Here is a 9,079-nt window from a genome sequence, read left to right as displayed (position 1 = left end):
CAGGTGGCCCGGACAGCAGGTGGCCCGGACAGCAGGTGGCCCGGACAGCAGGTGGCCCGGACAGCAGTTGCACTTCCCACTCCCTGCTTTCGCCCTTTCCCCTTTGCTTGAACACTCCTCCCGGCCAGGCCAGAGACCTCCAAGGAAAGCACAGTGTCCACTGCACGGACTAGTAGGAGAAGACCCTGTTAAGTATTTGCTGAGGGGCTTGGGCCTTGGGTTCCATGTGACTGGACTGATTCTCATCTTTACTGCTCAGTGTGTGACACTGGCCCAGGTATGACATCACCCCCAGAGTGTCAGTTTGCTCACCTGTGAAAACTAGGACTAAGGACAGGCAGACTGTTGGGAGGGATACCGACTTTTGCATGCAAATGTTTGCCATAATTTTGCAGGCCTGAACTAAGTCTCAACTCCAGCCAGTCCAGCCTTGCTTATTTTCCTCCACCTCCCAGATACAGCTCTTCCCCTGAACATGGATGGCGCACAGACTTTGTGGTCAGGAAAGGTCTTGACATTGGTAAGATTCCTGCTTCTGGATTACTGGGTCACTGGGCTGGAGCCTGGTTGGTATGATCTCATGTGTTCTCTGTGCCTACATGACCAACTTTAGAGGATTCAAGGAGTAGAGGCACATTTCTACTAATAATGTGTGTGTGTGTGTGTGTGTGTGTGTGTGTGTGTGTGTGACAAAGAAAAAGGGTAATAAGGAAGAAAGTGAATTCTCTCAGCCAGGCCAGGTTTCCACCTGCCAGCCACTGAGCTGGGAGCATCTTTACATCCTACTTGATGTAGGAGGCCCTGATACCTTGAAAAACAAGCAAACGGAGGCTTGATAGGAGCTAAATAGTTTGACCAAATGCTGCAACCACTGTACAAGTCAACTTTTAAAACACAAGTTTTAAAGCCCAGAGCAGGATCAGCATTGTACCCACAACAGCACAGCGTTGTCCCTGCGCTGCCTTCACTTACAAAACGGGGAGGTGTCAGGGGCACTTGTTAGGAAAGGAGGGATGGTGGTTGGAGAGATGGCTCAGCAATTAAGAGCACTTAAAGCTCTTTCAGAGAACCAGGGTTCAGTTCCCTGCACCCATATCAAATGGCTTACAATTCTCTGTAACTCCAACTTCAGGGGAGGATATCCTCTGGCTTCTTGAGGTACCTTGCATATATGTGGAACACATGAACTTATACAAGCAGACCTATACACATAAATATAAATAAATAAATCTTAAGAAAGAGAGAAAGAACGAAAGAAAAAGGAAGGAAGGAAGGAAGAAGGAAAGAAAGAAAGGAAGGAGGAAAGAAAGGAAAAAAGAAAGAAAGAAAGAAAGAAAGAAAGACAGAAAGACAGAAAGACAGAAAGGATGGATGAGTACATATTTGAATATATGCATGCATGTCACAGTTCTCTCTGGGGTCAGAGGCAAGCATAGAGAAGGGCAGAGGGGTGGGTAGAATGAATCCTGTCCAGTTAGAAGGCATTTGTGTGTCATAGGTACAATTAAAGTATAATACGGATGGCAACAGCACTTGGTATGGGGAGCTGCAGTCATGGCTGTCACCATTAAGGGAGCCCAAAGGAAGGAGCTAATCCTCTACCTGTTTGACTTGGACAGAACCCTCAATCCAGCTCACCAGAAAAGAAAATTACACTGAGGTATCAGCCCTCCTGCAGGAACTGCAAAATGGGGTACAGATCGGTGTGGTGGGTGGCTCAGACTGACTACTGTAAAATCGCTGAGCAGTGGGGTGCTGGGGATGAAGTCATTAAAAATTCTGATTGTGTGTTTTCTCAGAATGGGACAATAGACATCCAAGTATGGATGGCTACTTACCAAGCTGTTGATCCAGAATCACGTGGGGAAGGAGTTCATATAGAACTCGATCAGCTTCTGCCTCCATCATATGGCCCCACTCGGACAGCCCAAGAAACACAGAACCGTCATTTAGTTCCAGAATAGCATGCTCATCCATCTGCCACAGCCACACCCTGGAGGAGGGCTGGAGTTCTATGAACAGGACAAGAAGAAGAATATCAGGCAGAAGTTTGTGGTAGCCCTAGAGACAAATTTTGATGGCAAGGGGCTGAGGTTCTGCGGAGGCGTGATAAGCTTCGATGCCTTCCCAAGGGCTAGGATAAGCCCTGTAGCTTCGTCCTGGGTGAGGACAGCTTCAACATCACCCACTTCTTTGGGAATGAGACCAGTACTTGTAGGAATGACTTTGAGATCTATACAGATCTCCGATAGTTGGCCATAGCTGTGGTCTCCCCTCAGGACACCATACAATGATGCAGAGAGCTTTTCTTCCCAGAGACAGCCTATGAGGCACGACAGTCCCTACAGCTGAGCATTGAGACCTTCAGGAAACTCTAGCCAGGCTTGAAGAGAGAACCATGGGGTGTCATGGTTCCCCTCTCTCTGGCCCTCTCTCTCTCTCTCTCTGTATGGTCATGAAGGGCACTACAAGTTCCACTCACATAGGATCAGGCTCTGTGTGGAAATCATCCCCAGCTCAGTGGCTTCTGATAAAACACATTCCTGTGCTCTACACAGATGTCCCTGGCTTCTGATGCTGCTGGTCTTTGGGACAGAATAGGATTCATCCTAAAAGTTAGCTAGTAATGCTATATAGCCTGCTAGCCACAGACCAACATGGGCAAAGTGGCAGGGAAGGGATATTATTCAAAGGACTTTGTCACAAATATTAAAGTTCCCAAATCAAAACCAAAAAAAAAAAAAAAACAAAGTACAAAGTGAATCAGTTAATTCCTGAAGTCCCTTCCACATGAACCACTCTGTACAGGGCTCCTTACCAAGCAGTCAACCGCTGCCTCCTGCAGATACAGTTAACTGTGTGGTTTTACTAATATTGTGGTGTACTTTTGCCATCTAGTGCCCACTTTAGAAATTACATCCTTTTCCCTCAGCCTCTCAAGAGTATCACTAGGCTTCTAAATGCCATGCCAGTATTGTTCCTGAAGACAAAGAAGAAAAAAAACTATTTTTTTAAAAAGTCTAGAAGCAGGAACAATTATGGGTCAGAAATGTAACTATGGGATGGCAACCCCAACCCTCACTTGTTGCCCTGTCTTCCTGCCTGAGGTGGGGTCTATAAGTTCCCTTTCCTACTGTTGGGCATTTCATCTAAGGTCCCTCCCTTTGATCCCTAAGAGTCTCTTACCTCCCCGGTCTCTGGTGCATTCTGGAGGGTCTCCCCAGCCTCCTATTTCCTTAGGTTGCCTGTTTCCATTCTTTCTGCTGGCCCTCAAGGCTTTAGTCTTTTTCCCTCACCCAATCAGGTTCCCCTCTCCTCCCTCCTTTCCCCACTCTCCATCCACTTTCCTTCCCAGGTCCCTCCCTCCTTCCCCACTTGTGATTGCTCTCTTTTCCCTCCCAAGTGGGACTGAGACATCCTCACTTGAGCACTTCAGCTTGTTGACCTTTTTGAGTTCTGTGGACTGTATCTTGGGTACTCTGTACATTTTAGGGCTAATATCCACTCATTAACCAAACATGTCTTTTGGGTCTGAGTTACCTCACTCGGGATGATATTTTCAAGTTCCATCTATTTGCCTGCAAAACTCAGGATGTCCTCATTCTTAATAGCTGAGTAGTATTCCATTGTGTAAATGAACCACATTTTCTGTATCCATTCTTCTGTCGGGGGACATCTAGGTTGTTTCCAGCTTCTGGCTATCACAAATCAAGCCACCATGAACATAGTGGAGCATGTGCTCCTGTGGCAAGGTGGAGCATCTTGGGTATTTTCCCAAGAGTGGTATTGTTGGGTCTTCAGGTAGATTTATTTCCAATTTTCTGAGGAACTTCCAGATTGATTTCTAGAGTGGTTATACCAGTTTGCAATCACACCAGCAAAATGGAGGAATATTCCTCTTTCTCCACATCCTCTCCAACATGTGTTGTCACCCAAGGTTTTGATCTTAGCCATTCTGATTGGTGTAAGGTGGAATGTCAGGGTCGTTTTGATTTGCATTTCTCTGATCACTAAGGACTTTGAACATTTCTTTAGGTGCTTCTCAGCCATTCAAGATTCTTCAGTTGTGGAAATGGAGAGGAGCCTGAGGAAAAGAAGGTCAAGCTACAGGCCCAAAGTGGGATCCAGCTCAAGGGGAGGTCCCAAGGCCTGACACTGTTACTGAGGCTATGGAGCACTCACAAAAGGGGACCTATCATGACTGCCCTCCGAAAGACCTAACAAGCAGCTGAAAGAATCAGATGCAGGTATTTGGACCCAATAAATGGACAGAAGCAACTGCCCCCTGTTGTTGAATTAGGGAAGGCTGAAAGAAGTGAGGAAAAGCGCGATCCTGCAGGAGGACCTCAATTAATCTGGACCCCCAAGATCTCTCAAACACTAGACAGAATGCAGCAGTTGATATGAGGCCCCCAACACACATACAGTAGAGGACTTCTGAGTCTCTATTTACTTAGAGATGATGCACCTAACCCTCAAGAGACTAGAGGCCCCAGGGAGTTTAGAGGTCAGGTGGTGTGAGGGGTGGAAGCAACCACGTGGAGACAGGGGGTGGGAAGGAGGTGTGGGATGTGAAGCAGTCAGAGGGTGGATGGGGGGGTTCGGGGAATGAAATATGAAGTATAAAAAATAAATTAATTTTTGAAAAATTCTACTACAAAAAAAAAGTCTAGAAGCAAAGAGCATAACCAAAGATAAGGAAATGGCTGGATATTTAGGGTACTTGGGAATTCAGTGCTTTATGAATTGTTAAAGGTAAATATAGATCACAGAAATTATCTGGAGAATATCATCTTGAGTGAGCTAACCCAGTCACAAAAGAACACACAGGGTATGTCTAGGCTGCCTTTCCGTCCAGCGGAAATAAGGAGGCAAACAACGAGCTCTTCCCCATGCAGTTTCATTAGGATCCTTGTAATCTTGCTTGTTACATCTTACTTATTTCTACTTACATTTTATTAGTTACATCTTATTAGTTACATACTTATTCCTAATTCTACATCTTACATCTATCCTTACATCTTACTTCTATCTTTACATCTTCTCTCCTATCCCATTACCAGCCCCAATTCTACATACTTACTCCTAAATCTTTATTCTCCTAACCCATCACCAGCCCTAATTCTACATACTTACTTACTATCGCTACATACTTACTCTTCTAAATCTACATCTTACCTCTAACCCATCACCAGCCCTAATTCTACATACTTACTCCTATCTCCACATACTTACTTACTCTCCAGTCTCTCTCCAGCCCCCAGCCCTTATGGGTTAAATACTTTCCCTGGTCCCAATCAGCATCAGCTACGTGGCAAAGTGTGCAGTGTGTGTTGGGCCTCCCCTGGTGAATAAGGGGAGTGGAGGAGTATGGAATACCTTACATGAAAGCTTATACTCATAGATACATAGACTTATGGACACACACACTGCAAGGGGTGGGAGGGTGGCACCCATCTATCCAAACGTCATTCTGAAGATCACATAAGATGCTGTGATTCATTTCAGTACCATGTTACAGGAATAGTGGCAATGGTGTAAAGTGTGTACCACAGTGACTGTTGGACATTAAGTACTCAGTGAATGGGACTTCTGCTACTGCTATTCCATTGCTAATAAAAGAAGACCACATTTAGGCCCCATAGAATTCTGAGTATTCCATCTCCAGGATATTAGGATCAGAGCTGTTGCTCAAGCTAGATAAGACACTGGCAACTAAATCCAATGGTGTCTGCTCTGTCCTAACTCCATGGTCGTAGGAGTTTCTTTCTGATTAGGATCAGAAATGCCTTGAGTTCCTCCTGTCCCACTCCATCTCAACACCACCTGGTGGAAACAAAGAATAACACATGTACACGGAAGACCTAAAGCTTGGGCGAAGGGAAGGAGAGGGAGCTCTGGAGCTACAACACCCTCCCTACTCACTGAAGGACATTGTACTACTTGGCATTCATTAAATACATGTTTCTTGAATTACAGGTCTATTGGTAACCTTGCCTTCTTTGTTTTTTTTCTCAGATTGATAAGGATATGACTTGATTCTTGACCTTTGAGAATAGTGAGGTTGGATATCACATTGCAGTATTCCTCTTGACCCAGGCAAGGGACATGTGACCTCTTGACCTGTGTAAGGGACTTGTGACTTCTACTCATCTGCCTTATGACCAAAATCCTCCACAACTACCAGTGTTGACATCAGTATCAAGGAGAGATTCTTCACAGCTCCCAGGTGCAGTCTCAGTGAAGCCCATAAGCTCTTAATCAAATGTGCTTTGTCACAAGTAGGACAATGATATTGGCATGAAATGATAAGGACCCCTAGGAGTCACCAGATGTTGGGTAAGAATCTTGAAAAAGTTTTCACTAAGTAGAAGAGAAATTTAAATCAAACTCTCAGTGAAGTGTCTCATTGGCTTAGAACTGCTAGTGGCAAAAAGACACTAAACAGCTTGCTGGGATGCAGAGATAAGAGAACAATAATCCACTCTGTAGAGGACTGTGTTCATGTAGTATTCATTACTGCAAAATGCTAAAGATAAAAATATACACTTTTTTGTGGCTGTATTTTTATTAGATATTTTCTTTATTTACATGTAAATTTCTCCTTTCCCAGTTTCCCCTCCAAAAAACAAACAAAGAAAAACAAAAACAACAAGAACAAATCCTTGTTGCCTCCCCCCTCCCCATGCCTGCCACCGCACCCTCTCCCACTTATTGGCCCTGGCATTCCCCTACACTGGGGCACAGAACCTTCACAAGGCTGAGGTCCTCTCCTCCTATTGATGATCAAATTTGCAATCCTCTACTATACACATCTGTGGCCAGTATATAGCTGTGGCCAGTCATAAATCTCCCTCCCCCTCAAGCTGGTATCATCAGGCTTCTATAATCTCCTCCTCCACTTTGAGGAATAGCCCCAAGACTCATGAGCCTGGAGTCATGCACCCCATTATTTCCCTTGAGTCTGTACCACTTAAGCAGTCCTTCTATGAAAGACACCTTAGTTTCCTGTATTGGGGTGACATCTGTTTCCTACTGGAATTTAACTGACTCAACAGTTGACAAAACAAATAATGTACCTGTAATGGTCCATAGTGTATTTGCCACATAAGCCAGATACAGACACATATGTGCACATGCACACTAGCATTTATTCAACACAAAATCGTGCTCATAAAACTATGTTCTTATACACATGTCTATACATACCCATGCATACATATGTACATACATACATACATACATACATACATACATATGCATGCACACCTGTGAATGTGTTTGTGTGTGTGTATGCACTGCTGTATACATAGAGTCAGCATAGCTGAATTGATGCATTCCAGAACCTTGTCTCAAAAACAGGGTGGAAGGATGCTCAACATCAACCCCTGGTCTTTAAGTGTGTGCACACACAGGTGCACACACACACAATAATAATAATAATAATAATAATAATAATAATAATAATAATAATAATAGGAAAGCTTCATGATATTGGTCTTGAAAATGATTAGGCCCAAATTCTTAGGCAATAAAAGCAAAGGTAGAAAAGTCAAACTACAGAAAAGTAAAAAGGCCTCTAAATAGCAAAGGAGGTGATCCACAGTTGAGAAACAACCTACTGAGCAGAAGGGAATAGTCCTAAACTGTGCATCCAGAATGGGGCAATATCCAAGCTATGTGAGAATCCCCAACAGCTCAGTAGTGAAGAAACGGTCATTTAAAATTGAATAAAGGTATTGAACAGACAGACATTTCTCCAAAGAAGACATTCCAAAGGCAACAGATGTATAATATTACATAACATGGCTGATCATTAGGGAAATACAGATCACAATGAGAGACCACCTCACACCTGCTAGGATGACTCTTATGTTTTAAAGAATAACAAATGTTGAGATATTGCAACTTGTATGCACTGTTGGTGGGAATGTACAATGGTGTAGCCACTGTGGAAACAGTGTGGATGTCCTTCAAAAAAATAAAATAAACATACCTGCCTTGGGGTAGGGGCAACACAGAAGGAATAGGTAGGAGGGAGAAGAGAAAGTCAGAAGTATAAAGTATGTAAACACATACTTTACAGAGAGCAGGGGGCAGGGAAGAGAGAGAGAGAATACAAATACCACTTTCAAGTAAATGTAGCCCATTTCTTTTTAGATAAGGTTTCTCTGTGGAACTCCAGCTCTCCTAGAATTCTATCTGTGGACCAGGCTGGCCTCGAACACACAGAGATCTTCTTGCCTCTGCCTCCCAAATGCTGGGATTAAAGTTATGTGCCACCACGCCTGAGTAATGTCCAAATTTTTCCTTTTTTTTTTTTTTTTTTTTTTTTTTTTTTTTTTTTTTTTGAGACAGGGTTTCTCTGTATAATCCTAGTTGTCCTGGAACTCACTCCTTCATAGACCAGGCTGGCCTCAAACTCAGAAATCCATCTGCCTCTGCATCCCAAATGCTGGGATTAAAGGTGTGCGCCACCATGGTCCAGCAATGTCCAAATTTTTAAGTCAAGCTCTCAAAAGTTTATCTGCACTCTTACATTTACTATACATCATTTACTATTTTAAACAAGTTTATAGCTGATCCCAAGGCTTACACCCCACAAAATCAGTTCTTGATTGGTCATCATTTTGAAGCCAGGACACATTTGATATATCCAGAAGCATTTCTTATTAACATAAGCCATAAACAAATTTATTTCACTAAGCCGGCTGTCATTTAACAAATGTTACTAGAGAACACAGATACAGACAATATAATAAATGAACCTGAATCCAAAGAAAACTCAAACACCTGAAAGCAATCATAAAATCAAACACTTGTAGAAAAAAAATAAAGAAATATCGCGATTACTTCAATTTAATGATGTCTTCTTGAGAAAGGCTCAAGATCCCTGACTTTGGGAGGCTGCAGAGATGGTTCAGTAGTTAAGAGCACTTACTGCTCATGAAGATCAGACTCAGTTCCCAGAACCCACATGGAGGAGAGAGAGAGAGAGAGAGAGAGAGAGAGAGAGAGAGAGAGAGACTCACCTACTATAAAGGAAAGAAACAGATTATACTCAAAGTTAAATTTACAT

General features: G+C 43.3%; 1 pseudogene; it reads left to right on the top strand.

Annotated features, from left to right (window-relative positions):
* Positions 1-1,554: 1,554 nt before the first annotated feature.
* Positions 1,555-2,378, top strand: LOC116080466 (annotated as a pseudogene).
* Positions 2,379-9,079: the final 6,701 nt, after the last annotated feature.

The sequence above is a fragment of the Mastomys coucha genome, unplaced genomic scaffold (genome assembly GCF_008632895.1).
Source record: "Mastomys coucha isolate ucsf_1 unplaced genomic scaffold, UCSF_Mcou_1 pScaffold6, whole genome shotgun sequence".
NCBI lineage: Eukaryota > Metazoa > Chordata > Mammalia > Rodentia > Muridae > Mastomys > Mastomys coucha.
This window is presented reverse-complemented; position numbering and strand designations above follow the sequence as displayed.